Raw genomic sequence first — 15587 nt, 5'->3', positions numbered from 1 at the left:
TTCACTACTTTCATACATACCCCCCTTGTGATGTTACCTATCTCCTACTCTGTTACTCCCCATATCCTACTCCTACACTCCACTGACTGTGTTCATTTGCTATATAAAAGTGCGATTCACTATCCTAACACTTATTTACATAGGATTGCCTACTAATGCTTGGTTACATGTCTTAGACTGAGCTTCTCCCCATAGCAACCCCTACTCAGTGGCCATGTTGTCTTCAGCCTGCTATTCCCTTACATTGTAATTTAACAGTTTTCATAGATTCCACGTTTGTGGCTTTTTTCTTATTTTATGATTTTTTTTTAGAGCACCCCATTTCCGCGGTGCTGCGCTACGCTTAAACATCGGAAATCGCCAAAAAAAAAAAGTATTTTTATTTTAATTTTGCATCTGGGAACATTTCCAATGGCCGTATATTTGGCCATTGGCATGTTTCCTCAACCATATGCAACCTTTATTTGGAGCTGACTAGGCTCCATTGTGCTATTTGCAGAACGGTACTCAGTTGTCAACTGAGTACATTTCTGCAGCTATTACGGCTCCTACTCGGACAGGTTTGTGCTTCCTGGATCGCACATTTACCTAATTTGCATGCCTTTCGGCTGCAAGTGAGGTAATTTGCATATCCCAGCCCTGTCCGTGTAGGAGACGTTTTAGGAGCTCTCTTACACGCCCCTACAAGCTGTTCCTGGATCGCTCGTCGGACATGATGGCTGCATGGAGTCTTACTCTACTCGTACACTCCGTGCAAGCCATCGTGAATCCGGCCCGCTGTCTATTCCAACACTACTATTGTTTTTCTGTTCTCAAAGATGACATCTCTTGACTGCCTTGGCATTTCTACACTCTCACTTTATACACTAACTTCTTTTTGAAGAGCTATATAGCAATAACAAAATATCTCATTTAATGTCTGTTATTCCTAGTTTGCCCTTTGTTGTACATTTCCTGTAACAATCACCATTGATTATTTCAACTAGTTTTTGTTTCTTATTAATACTTCCTAATTTAAAATTCAAGTTAATCTATTTAGCATCACCTGTGTCAGGTCTTCTTGAAAATTTAGACAAAGCATCATCATTCTCAAATACAATTTCCCTTTTTATAACTACATCAGTTGATTGTAAATCATCAATTATACAACGACCCCCCATTAATATTCCAAAACGTGCAAGATGATTGGTCACCTTGCACATTGTAAATCAGACTTATACTAATGGAAAAAGGTCCGGTCGCCCAGACTTTTTCCATTAGTATAAGTCTTTTTTTTTCTTACAGCAACGGAGAAAGCAAAATCTCTGTTGCTTTTTAGAAAGTGTTTCGCTATGTTAAAGAAGTTTAACATAGCAAGACAGCTTTAAAAAAAGCAACGGAGAAAGGAAGATCTCCAATGCTTTTTTTAAAGCTGTCTTTAACATAGTGAGACACTTTCTAAAGCAACGGAGAAAGCAAGATCTCCGTTGCTTTTTAGAAAGTGTCTCACTATGTTAAAGGAGTTTAACATAGCGAGACAGCATGACACTTTCTAAAAAGCAACGTAGATCTTGCTTTCTCCGTTGCTTCCACCTACAGCTCTGATGTACTGCGTAAGCATACGCATGCGCAGTACATCAGAACTTCCGCAGAATACCGGACAGCTGCAGAAGGGGAGCAAGGAGGCATTATACAATGCCATTATTTAAGAAAACTAAGTATGTTTTTTTCTTAAATAATGTCATTGTATAATAGCAATAATCCACTTCTGGGTGTGGGTAATGCTGGATTTACCCACGGTTGTCTTTGTTTGGCCACTTGGGCTTCACCCTCGTGACCAAACCACGCCAACCGTGGGTAAATCCAGCATTACATACACCCAGGCGTGGGTTATTGCTTAAATAGTTCTGGCCTATCACAGATATTCTGATGCAAAGCACCCCTATTCTATTATACTATAGCACTTTTTCTGATCAGAGTTAGTTGGTTACTTGTCCAAGACTAACTTTTTTGTCAACCTATGTCGCTGCAGCTCAACAAGGTTTAACAACTGTTCCCTTTAGATATAATATGAGCAAGATGGTTATTGGTTTGCTTATTCCCTCTTTTGATTCTCATTTTTCAGCTCATGAGGTTTGCAACCTCACAATATATTTCACCAGAGTTTCATACACCTTTCCTTCTTTCTTTCATCACACATCAATAAACCCATTTCCCTGTCAGAGGGTTCAGCATTTTGGAATCAGCAACTTACACAATCGTTATTTTCAAAAAATCCCACCAACATACTGTAAAGTAATTTTATTACACACTTATTTATTGCAATTGCTCAGTGAATCACCAAATAAAATTTTCTTTTACAAGCTGTCCTTCAACTGCCATGAAAGCACACTTTTATTGCTGGAATAAGTCCTTGTATAGTCATGAGGCAAATTTATTTTGTAGATTTACTATGTCCTCAGTATTGAAGACTCACTACTCAGAAAGATTTGTTTTTCCTTATGATCTTCATATACTTTGCCACAGAAGAACCTCGTGAGATTCATTATTGTATAAAGTTCTATCATTTGTCAGTGAATTCTATTCACTTTTCACTTCTTCTTTCTTTTCCTTCATACCAAACAGGTCTTAAAACACAAACAGTTCCTTGGAAAACAATATCAGAGAGTGCTTTTCAATTGCTTATCACACAGGACAGTTCACAAATGAAAAAAAAATGTCTGGTAAATGTGTTTGTACTATTTTTTTTTCACTATTGAAACACATCATTATCTGCATTGTTTAAGCGGATTGTTAAGATTTTATTCTGTACACCAAAAAAGATTTATCTCCAGTGAAACAGTCACCCTTCAGCTCAAACCAGTAGCTGCCACAATCTGCTACAAACTCTGATCAGAGAAGGCTCTAAGGTCAACAGACGCTAGGCTGAAACCAGGAAGTTGACTGGAAAGAATGCACAAGAGTTCAAGGAGTTATTCGGGGCTCTAGCACCCAAGGAAGAAGAAAACATAGGTTGAACTGAAGAAAAATGGCAGCACCTCAAAACAGTGCACATAAGGACTACTGAACAGATATGCGGCTGAGCCAGATATGGAAGCAAGGAACATAAGGAAAGCTGGTGTTGGAATGCAGAAGTCCAGGAAGTCATAAAATGAAAGAAGTACAGAAAAAAGTGGAAGAGAGAAAACACGGACCCAGCTAAGATGGAATACTGGTTGGCTAACAAAGATACTAAAACAGGAGTTGTAATAATAAAAGCAAGGCAACAGAAGCACTCTTCTAGCTCCTAGAAATTTATACAGTATATGTCGCAAATAAACTCTATCAAGTTTCAAGGCAAAGACAGAAAGATAATGAAGATAGTCAGGCACCCTTTATAAGGGATGCTAGCAATGATCTGCTCACCAGTCTGCCGGAAATCAAAGGCAGATGGAAGGAGTACCTCCAGCAGCTTCTGGATGAAGAACTCCCCAAAGAAGCTGTACTGCCCCAAACACAGCCTATAATGAAATAAGAGGAGCCCACCCTAGAAGAAGTAAGAACAGCATCATGGAAAATGAAGTCATAGAAAGCAGCAGGCTTAGATGAGGTCACAGCAGATATGATCAAGATGTTGGGTGAGATATGGGAGAAATGGCTCCTGAGGGTACTCATAGCAAAATGAAGAGTAAAGTGCATCCCAAATAACTGGAGAATAAGCATACTAGTGCCAGTGAACAAGAACAAAAGGGACATCCACAACTGTGGACAATACAGTGCTATCAAACTCCTATCAGACTGCATAAACGTTCTGGAGTTGGTGATTGATAAATGAATAAGCAGAGTAGTAGAAGATAAGATGGGAAATGAGCAGTTATGATTCCCACCAGGATGCAGCACAACTGACCCGATGTTTGTAGTGAGACAGGTGGTTGAGAAAAATATAATGATGAGGACAAAAATTCAACTGGGAATTCCTAGACGTGGAAAAAGCACATGACCTGGGAATTCCTAGACTTGGAAAAAGCACATGACAAGGTCCCAAGAAAGCTGATTTCGGCAGTAGTGTGGAGGTTGAAAGTCCCAGAAACATTGGTATAATTATTGCAGGCTATGTACAAAGACCCAATGACTCAAGTACTAACACTGTTCAGACTCTCAGAGGAGTTCCCTGGGTGAGTGGGTGTGCATCAGAATTAATCTCTAAGCCCATTGCTGTTCATATTGGCGATGGACTACATTAACAAACAGGTCAGGGAGGACAGATCAACAGTGTTGCTGTATGCAGATGATGTGGCATTATAGGCAGACTCTGAGCAACAACGTCAGTAAAGGATATTAGAATGGAATGCAAAACTGAAGGCACACATGATGAAACTGAGTTCAGATAAGACAATGGCAGCAAATGTGGGAAATTAGAAGCTGAGAATTGAGATATTAAGGAAAACAGTTGAACAGGTTAAAAACTTCAAGTATATGTGAGGGATGGTTGAGGAGCAGCAATGTCTGAATGAAGAGGTCAAAGCTAGAATCACAGGGGTTGCAGCTTACTGGCATAGAGTGTCAGTTGTAGTGTATGACAGAAGAATGCCAAAGAAGCTAAAAGCTAAGGTGTACAAAACAGTGGCATGACCAGTACTACTGTATGGTACAGAAACCTTGGCAGTTAAGACAGAGCAGTTAAGAAAGACAGAGGTGATGGAGATGAAGTGCCTGGGATGGGTAGTACGATGCACACTATGGGACAGACAATGAAATGAAGACATCTGAGGAGATGTCAGAGTAGATCAAATTGCAAAGAAAGTCAGAGAGAACAGATTACAGGGGTTTGCGTACATGGGCAGAAAAGAAGAAAACCTGGTGAAGGAAATTTGGTCCAGACAGGAAGAAGACAAGCGGAAACAAGGGCATCCAGAAAAGAGATGGATGGATTGTATGAGCAAAGAACTGTAACAGTCAGGCATGAATGATAAAGAAGGTAAGACAGTGGCTCTGAATCCAGATAGATAGTGACAGCTGACATGACATCCTAACCTCATGTAGAAAAATGGGAAAAAGGTGTAGATGATGATGAAACATGTTATGCTCTGTATTGTTTAAGCAGCTTATTAAGACCCCATTCTGCACAACCACTATAAAGCTACCAGCTTTGCATTCAACATTTTTTCTAGCAGCCTCACAGTAAGACGCTGTCCGGTTCGATTCTTAGCTAGAGCATCTTCTGTGTGGAGACATGCGTGAATGGGCGTACCTTCGCTGAAGGTTGTGCGTCAGGCCTGGCAAGCCGGTATGTAAAAATCAACTGCCAATCATTAGCAGACCGGATTTCTGCTGTGGCGACCCCTAACCGGGAAAAGCCGAAAGACACAAACAAACAAAGGATCCAATTTGCTTGGGTTCCATTTTTTTCTCTTACAAACAGTTCATTAACATGCAACAAACCTTCCCCGGTAGACTATCACTGTTAGTTTCAGGGTAGAGAGCTAAAATGTTTATATCTGTGCATTATTACTTTTAAACTGATTCAAAAGTATCACATCAGTAACTCTCTAGCTTCATTACCAGCTGCAGACTGCTTGGTCTGTAATTTAACACATGCAATTTAGGCACTATTTCTAGTGTATGGATTTCAGAACTGACTTACTTATTTTATCATAAAGACAGTGCAAGGATTTTCCTCAGTGTACCATTGTTCCTGAACACAGACCTTGCATTGCTACAATGTTTTTCAATCACTTAGTAATGTTTCATTCTTTTTAAACATACAACTTTGCCACAATTTCAACACTGTATTATATTTAGGTAATGTAAAACAGCATTCCCCAAGTGATGAGTAATTAGACTACACAATCTTTCGCAGTTCTTTGATTTTTACTTCTACATTTAAAATGCAGTAAGTTACTTTTTCAGGTAGAAAATTCAGCAAAACTTTGCAGTAATCCCTGTCAGCTTCATTAGTTTCTTTTTGTCAGTGTTTTGAGAACAAACTGCATACCACAAAACCACTTTTCCCAATACTTTTCTTTCAGAAGCTTAGTATGTTCACTGTATATGTTTGTCAGAGACACTGATTTATGGTTCTCAAAAAACTGAAATTCCATTTTCTTGAGATGAAATTAAATTTGGGAATTATACCTATGATTTGATTTCTGGTCTATACAGTAATATTAGTATAATTTTCTATTGTATATATATATATATATATATATATATATATATATATATATATATATATATATATATATACATATATATTTTCTACATATTTTAAATATTTTGAATTATATACATGGATATATGTAATTGCAATATATTACTGTTCTCTGACAATAATATATACATAAAATATGGGGGGGCTTCCCCGGGTCGGTGCCCCCCACACTCCCCCCTTACTATATATATATATATATATATATATATATATATATATATATATATATATATATATATATATATATATATATACTAACTCCAGGGTCGCACTACAGTGGGGAAAAGGCCATATATAACTTTCGGTGAAATGTGTTTCGGTGAATTGTGTTTTTGGTGAATTGTGCTTTCGGTGAAAAGTGCACACTAGTTTGATTTTCGGTGAATAGTAGGAGATCCATATATACATACATATATATATATATATATATATATATATATATATATATATGTATGTATATATGTTAAAGCAAATTTTCTGCACAGAACAGTAAGTAAGGTAAGTCATCAGTAGTATAACTATTAAATATAGGTTGTGGTGAGTGAATCCTGTAACCCAAATTACATTAATAGTTCATGTTTTCCCAGACAGCTCAAATTTGGGATTTTCTAGAATTCCTCTTAGGGGAAAAATGAAATCAGGGCTGATAAGGTTTGTTAAGCAACATTTTCAGCAATTTACTATTACCTATTTGGTAAGCAATCTTTCAACAATTTCATTCCACTTTGTTAACACATTCAATGTTCTTTATCATCCTATAACTGTTTATGCAATTCTTTTGAAGTTGGTTTAGAATTACTTCACTTACTTCACTTTCAGAGTCCAGCTTCTTTTTCTTGCTGACTGTATATGGCAAAAGAAACCTGTGACTCTATTGAACACTCATTTTTTTTTCAAAAAGACTTCTTTAAGAAGGTTGCTATCCACCACCATTTCAATACCCACTCAGAAATTCACTTTTGTTTATTCACAGTATCTCAGGACTATTTTAATAAGTTCTACTTGTGGTTAACTACAGCAGAAATCAAATATTGCAAAATAATGCATTTCCTTAGACCAAATGCATGCACTGAATTTTTCCCTCTAAGTGAGCATGATAAGTCACCAAGTGCAGCAGATTTTTCTTTATTTCTTTATTTATTATTATTTATTTATTTATATTTGTTGACTGGGAGTGTCCGACTGGATGTAAGTCCATTTTCAGCAGAGGCCCGGGGAGAAAAGCTCCACGGTTAAAATAAACAGACAGTAGTACATTGGATTACATAGCGATTAACAATTTACATAGTAATTACTTACAACATATTTACAGATGAAGAACATAGTACCTCAGTAGACAACTAGAATCTTTATCTGTGAAGTACATAACAGACATTAACAAATGTTAGCGGACCGGAGTTCCGCTGTGGTGACCCCTAACCGGGAAAAGCCGAAAGACACAACAACAACAACAACAACAACAACAGTAAGAAGTTCCTGCTGTATAATAAGTACTTTGTAGAGAAATTTAACTCAAAAGTTTACACATACATCCTCTTATGCTGTAAAAAATCCAGATATATCAACACAGACCTGCTAGCAACTCTTGTGCACTGCCAATCAGCAATGTAGCAAGTCAGCATACTGGAGACTCTTTATTTGATTTAAATGTAGTGAAATTTATTTTCAGTGCAAAACATAAAAGTTCAGTCTTGGATAGAATACTTTCCACATAACATAGCTGGTGTTGTAGCTCACAGCGCAATACAGGCAAACAGTTCAAAGTTCAGTTCATGTAAATAACTCTAAGTTCAGTTCAAGAAAACAACTCACAATTCATTAAATCTAATACTCTGACCATGTGCAAGCACAAATGGTGCATCCACTAGGGTATATCCACAGATCTGAGTTCCAGACTACTCTGCAGTTTAAGCAGGATCCAGTGACTTACATTTACATATTTTCTGTCCACAGCAGAAGTATCTAACGCCCGACTCTTAGCTTCAGTCCACCTTCACAAGAGGCAAACATTTCTGCCTTCCTGTTTCTGGCCCTCCCTTTTAAAATTAGGTAGCAAGGTCTCCTCCATTGAAAAGAGGCAGATATCCTCCTCTTAAACTCCCACAAGACTGCAGTTCTACATTTCTCATGGAGGTGACTTCGAGACACTATACCACACTATGCATAGGAAAAACTGATGTTTAAACATGTAATACAGAACTCTCTACCTATATCATGAAAGCTGTGTCTGCAGATGGAGCCAGAGTTGAAATAAATCATTCAAAACTTAATTTTGCAAATATTCAGAGTACACCTGCTCATAGATGGATAGGACCTGATATCCTGCACCCTTGCCATAAATAAAACTGACTCTGCAACCACATTATCATTGAGTAAAGAAATATTACTTGCAGCAACCACCATTAATGAATCATATTTTCAACAATTTGGGTGTAAAATATAACTTCTATAAATTATCTTCAGGAATTTACTTATTATAAACACAATAAATTCTTAATCACAAAGGAACTTAAGAACTTAAGAAAGAAAACGCTTATTAAGAAGCTCACCATATTCATAATAATTATTTCAGCTGCACTCTGTGCAGTTTTTGTTTAATATTTCTGGATTGGCTAAGGGATATTTTTTGTCCCAGTGATCTTTGAATATTTTTATTCAGGAGAAAGCAAAAGAATCATAATTATATGATCAATGTCTTAGCATTTGGGGCTGGCAAGACTCATCTATTAGAAAAGTAAAGAAATGACTCCTGTGATCTGGTTTGCATTCCAGTCAGAACTGCAGAAACCACTAGTCATTTGAATTGCCACTCACTCTGCCAATGTGCATTGAATCTGAAAAGTAGAAGTGTAGAAACCTATAGTCATTTGAACTGACAGTTACTCTCAATTTGCATTGCATTTGAAATTGTTGCATGATTTACTATAATTCCGTGAATCTTTCCTCCTCCAAAAGCCTTCGGTGCTACTGCAAAGGATCAGACTATTAAACCATCATAGAAACATAGCACTACTCTCCAAAAGTTACTTAAATATTTTCCAGACATAACATTGTCCTTGTCAACATCCACCATAGTCCCCAAACATAGCAATGTTTCTATACCAATGTCTGAATCTAACTATCACAATTCATTCATTTTTTTTATGATGTAAGAAAGCAGACCTGCCCATATGCACTTGGTTAATATTTTTTCATGTAATCTACAATATTTATTGGACTACTTATTAACAACCCTCTGTACATCTCCTTTGAAAACTTCTGATTCAGAATAATCATTTGCATTTTGCTTTTTTTGCAGAAAGATGCCGCCTCACCTTACAGGTTACCCTACTTTGAACAGCCTCAATCTGCTGCTTCCGACCATGAGTGAATGCACATGCATGAGTAGCAGACAGACTGCACAATATATATGGACAATCATATTGCCTGAAATACTATAAACATGTTTTTCTTGGCCAGTTATAATTTTACAAAGGGTATTCAAACTGAACAGGTATGACTATTTTTAAAAGGAAAAAGACCTGCTGATTTCAACATTATTCCCGATTATATTTTGTATATATTTGCTCAAATACTGACTTGTAACAACATAAGCAATTCACTAGGCTTATTGGTAATGCAAACTTACCCAATACAGTTCCCTTCAACATATTCAAATGAATCACGAGGATATGCCCCAACGTGAAGCATAAATTGTCCTCCGATGACCAGATTTCCCTCTTTCCTGTACTTGTAGAGTGGAAGCTTTCTTGGTTTCAGCCACTGCGCACAGGTTACCTTGTTGAACAGGACTGCAGTTACAACAGCGAGTGCCAGGTTGTGTTGCATCATTGTGGGAAAAGACAGCTAACTAAAATTGTCACTTTTATAAGTTATTACACTAAAAAGACTTATGGTTCAAATGTGAAGGGATGAAGCAGAAGGAAAAAATAGGAGGAACAGCTCATTTAACCAGTTAAATGAAACATAAATTTAGTACATTGAAATGCTCTGCACATTTAAAAATATTTCAGTCAAATAGGGGTAATGAAACTGCATGATTAAAATTATATATCCTAATCACATATACATGCACACAAATTCATTTTGAATTGTGTTTTATCAGCTCTAAATGCATGCTTATATATGCTTTTTTACTGTAAACTAAATAAATTATTTGCAAAAAATGCTTAGCAAATAGCCCTACAATTGCACACTACTGATTCAGGAGAATTACTGAAAACAGAAGCAGCTGCTTTATAATAGCAGATTGCTGAAAGTATTTGTTTACCAACAAGGTCCCTAGATAAATGGTACAGAAAGTACAGAATAAACCACATTCCAATTTACTCCTGAAGAAGCTATAGTGCAGAATCATGTGTTTCTAATTATCTTTCACCTCTCTGTGGCTTCTCCCTCATCCACTGGGATGAAAAAATGCCATTAGATTTGTATCTATGTACATAAAATCAGTATGTCTCTTAGGTTAGTAGCACTAAGCAGCAGTCCAAAACAGAGAAAATGTGAATATGCTGTCGATCTTTAACACTGTTTTCTTTTCTTTTCTTGGAAATCTTTCAAGTTGGAAGTATAAATTATTAGCAACCTGATTAATTTTTAACTTCCCTGACCTTGCTACTGTTTTGTCTGCATTGCAGTCATTTGATGTCTGTTTCTAGCTAATTTCTTTGATTGTCCTGTTTGAATTCATTTTGCACTAACTGTGTAGTGCTATAATAGTAAGAAGGCTTGGGCCTGCTTTTCTAGCATGAGTAGAAGATGTCCTAGTCTGTCTTGAGCTGGGGATCACACGGGAAGGCTTTAGGTGAGACTGCCTGATTGGTCAGAGAAGTATTTGCTTTGTTTTCTCAGTTTTCTTGGTCTCTATAAATTTGGGTCTATTTGTACAGTTCTTTATTGATTTCCGCAAAGCTGTCAAACACTTGGCTTGTATCTAGTACAAATCTAGCAAACATCAGTACTTTAAATCAATGTTTGCACTTTTATAACATATTTATTTAGAATTATTTATTTTGTTTTTCTGCTTTGTCACTGAAAAGGACCCCACTTTTCATTCAATTTGCTGCTGGTTTCCCTACAATGTAGTCATTTTAAAAGTGTGTGTGTGTTTCTTGCTAATTTATTTGATTGTCCTGTTTGAACTCACTTTGGGCTAACTACAGTGTGACTGCTTTTCTAGTCGGAGTACAATAAGGCATGATCTGTCTGAGCTGGGGATCACACAGTAAAGCTTTAAGTGTTTTTACTGCCTGTATAAATTTGTCGTGTTTGCATGGAGCTGTTTATCATGCAGCAATGGACAGCACTGCCTTGTATATAGCAGATAACTAGAAGGTAAAATTTTCCTACAGAACTATCTCTGAAACTGATGAAGGTCTATTAAGGGCAAAAGCAGTTATGTATATATATATATTTTTTATTTTTTAATAAAGATCAATTTCTACAGAAGATGTAAGTGTTTGATTACTTTTAAGTCTCAGCTGTGATTGGCTACAGTTCATAGTTCTTCTTAGCTGGTTGTAAGGAGGGTCTTGTCAGCATCTTCAATACAGAGACATCTTACTCCATAAGGCAGGAACAGTGCTGCTTTTCACTACAAGGATCTGTTGTTTATATACACATATATATACATATATATATAGGGCCCCCTACAGAATTTCAAAGCTTAAAACTTTGAAACTGATATGATCGAATTTCATATGATCGAAGTTTTAAAACTTCAAAATCCTGAATGGAGATTGGCATACAGTGCAGAATGGGAGATTTTCCTTTTCCTCACTGTAGTACGATCTCTGAGATGGTATATTTAAGTAGCGAGGGGATGGGGTACAGGGGGGCTTGCCCCCATGCAAAAACTTGTTTTGTGATGTGTTGACTGCTGTTTTGGGGAGGGTTCTTAATTTCAAGATTACAAGATCTCGAGGTTCTGAATATATCTGTATCTATCTATATATATATATATATATATATATATATATATATATATATATATATATATATATATATTATCCCTAATTACCTTGCAAAAGTAATGTGCTAATTAGAGCTAGCCTATACTTCAAAATCAGCCTATAATATAGAATATTGCTTTGAAATAGGTGCCCATACAGAGCCACAAAAAGCCTTTGATGCATGCAGAGGTGTAGCTAGCTATATTTGCACCCAGTGCCATCCAATCCCTTCTGGCTCCTACCTTAACATTAAGTTGATGACAAAAAAAATCTGTTATACTGTGGTAAACTGCTGGCTTCACTTGTAGCAAACAGTTACTACAATTCTTGACACACAAAGAGCACTACAGAGCTTCAGTTCTAACCAGATATGCAATACTAGTATTCATGTCTGATGCTGGCAATGCACTGAGACTGATCAGGATTTGCCAATCATGCTCTTTAATACTTTGCACCTGGGGCAGCTGCCCCCACTTTGTCCCACGTAGCTATGCATCTCATTTCATGGTTCCCCAAGCACATCATATTTGGATGATAATTCAGCTTATAGTACCCCTGCACAGAGTGATACTGCATGGTTCCCACCAATGGGAAAACTATGCTGACTAGAGCCCCTTAATTTACATAATATGTAAATATATCCTTCTCCCTATTTATGTCAATAAAGTCAGAGACATCTTTGAACTGCCTCACAGCATATCTGAAGAGAAAGGAATGTATCACTGAACATCACTATCCTCTTCGAATACAACAATGGTCATGACAGAACTATCAGATTGCACAGTGCTATGTGTGTCATAAATAACCGCCATGAAGTTTAGGACCATGCAGACATTTCCATATGGGACACTATATATCCTTGTTCAAAAACATAGCCACACTGTGCCTTCAGATGGAGTAGGATTACTAACCTTATCCATTTAATCATGTCTACTTCACTGTCAGACAACCCTCTCCACTCATCAGCATAACTGAACCTCTGTTGTGGTTCTGCCTGACTCTTAGAAGTTACCACTGTAACAACAGTACCTGAAAAACTGCTACATCATTGATCCCAAGTAAACCAGTATAAAGTAGAAAAGCCTAATACAAGGTTTCTGACTTGTTACTGGATTATACTGCTTACGCTTGGGGTTGCCTTCATGTCCTGCATATTATCACAGCAACGTCAGCCTAATTTTATTCTCATATAAATGGATTGCCTCCTTAGTCACCTAAACATATGATGACATACAGCTGCAAGTGGGGAGCATGGCGACAGAGTGGTCCTTGCTAGTCCTTTGATGTGTGAATTTCAGTCCTCATGCACTGTTCTTAATTGGCTCATTCTATGGTCCTTGTTCACAACTTGTGTATGTAGCAACAATTTGTGCATGCTTGCATTCTCTGGAAGAGCACTTAACTATTCTGTATCTCTTCAGAAAAAAACATTTATTATTTGTTGCCTCATTTTAAGCTGCTTTCACTGTTGTGCACTTCAAAGTTGTGCTATCTCTGCATCTTCTAGCATAGCCTAGATTCAGACTTGGTGAATCTAGACTGCTTGGTTTCAAATGAGTACTAAAACCAGCCATCTTACATTAAGAGGTCCTTGCTGCACCCTTATGGCAGAACCTCCCCATGTGTAGAGGCCCCCTCCCTGATAAAATCTGATCATAAATCAGTCTGGTTTGAAGAAATAATTGTACCTGACCCCCCCCCCCCCCACAGGACCAAAAAGGTGTCAAAATATCTCCAAAGCAAACTATAGCCTCCTAAGCGATGGCATAAATAGTTTCAAATCCCCTGCCACCACTGACAGCAATGACTCCTGTACTGAGGTGAACAAATGCACTGTGTAAACACGTACACAAATGTAAAGACTAAATCATACCTGAACGGAGCAAAACAACTCCCTCATGACAAAAAATAAGGCATCCTGATGGACATCTAGCATAAATAGGTTATACAACAAGAGAAAGAAACTGCTGTCAAAGAACAAGAAGAAACAGTATAAGCAGAGAAAGAACACCCTCTGCAGTTTGAACAAGCAAATTAGACATCCTGTGACATCCTCTAAAGCTAATTATGAAACTAAATTAGTATCCCTAACTAAGGATAATCATAAGGCATTCTTTAGCTACATCTGAAATCTAAAAGGGAAGGCCCAGCTTTGTGCTGAATTAGTAGTGGATGGTACCACTCATACTGAACCCAAGGACATTGCCAACTTGCTAGTAGACAGGTTTGATGAAAACTTCACCCCTCCCCGTCCCCACCAGTCATACCCCAAAGCATACCTGTCACTAGTCATCTACCTAGTATCTCCAAAGAGCAGGTGATAACCACACTCTCCAAGGCCAAAAACACAGCCTCTATGGGACTGGATAATATCCCAGGCTGCTCGCTAAATGTTCTAAAACAGGAGTTAGTGGAACCAGTGGGCAGTGTCTTCAGCCACAGTCTGAGTGCTGGCTTTATCCCAGCAGAGTGGAAAACAGCAACCATAATCCCCTTGCACAAAGGAGGTCCCTCAACCAACCCTGGGAACTATAGAACCATAAGCCTAACCAGCCTTATCTGTAAGGCCATGGAGGAAAATCTTCATGGACCTTATCCACAAGCATATATGATGGATTACTATCAAACGTTTGAAATTGAAAACCGCAAACATTCTTTTATGCAATGTGTATGCTCGACTAATATTAAGTAGGTCCAAAGGTCGAAGCAGCAAGATCGACAACGTTTTGTTGATGTTAATGTAGACAGTTGCTGTTGCCAACCATGCTTCGTGTCCCTGCCTTGTGTACATCCTTATTAACTGACATACTGACTGTCACTCCTACTGTTTTTGAGGAGGTGCCTGTCATGTACCTCACTTTCCACCTTTTGATAGTAAACCATATATGACACCTTCATACTCTTGACCCGACTCAGTTTGGCTTTGTTAAGTGCAGATCATGCCTGTTAAACCTGGTGGACTTTTTTTGAGAATGTCACCAAAGCCCTTGATGAAGGCAAAACAGTACATACTTCCTATTTCAACTTAGTCAAGACTTTTCACACAATCCCCCACTCAGGCATCATTGAGAAACTCACCCAGCTGGGGATTAACCCATAAGTCATTAGATGGGTAGCCAACTGGCTTTCCAACAGCACCCATACAGTAAAGTTGGGGATTCCATATCTACCAGCAGACCTGTTACCAGTGGTGTTCCACAGTGATTTGTGCTAGACCTCTTACTGTTTGGAATCTATTTCTCAGAAGTCCACAGGAAAATAGATGGGCTGTGGCTTACCAAGTCCAATGATGACTGCAAACTGGGTGCAATCATTGTGTCCCCCAATGATGTCAACATACTACAAAATATGCTTACACAGACAAATGATTGGTGCCAAAGCCAAGGACTTGAACTTAATGTAAAAAATGCATTATTATCCCCTTCAACAAAGGAGAAATCCCTGCAAATTACAATATTAATAATACC

General features: G+C 37.7%; 1 protein-coding gene across 1 annotated transcript in view; it reads right to left on the bottom strand.

The window, feature by feature from the left end:
* Nucleotides 1-10633, bottom strand: part of LOC122798639 (extracellular calcium-sensing receptor-like) — a 661997-nt gene extending 651364 nt beyond the window's left edge. Inside the window, exon 1 of the mRNA XM_044067724.1 lies at nt 9798-10633. The gene's annotated coding sequence lies outside the window, so the exon portion shown is untranslated. The remainder of the gene's footprint in view (nt 1-9797) is intronic.
* Nucleotides 10634-15587: the final 4954 nt, after the last annotated feature.

Source organism: Protopterus annectens, chromosome 3.part1, assembly GCF_019279795.1.
Source record: "Protopterus annectens isolate FY-2018-M chromosome 3.part1, PAN1.0, whole genome shotgun sequence".
Classification (NCBI taxonomy): domain Eukaryota; kingdom Metazoa; phylum Chordata; order Ceratodontiformes; family Protopteridae; genus Protopterus; species Protopterus annectens.
This window is presented reverse-complemented; position numbering and strand designations above follow the sequence as displayed.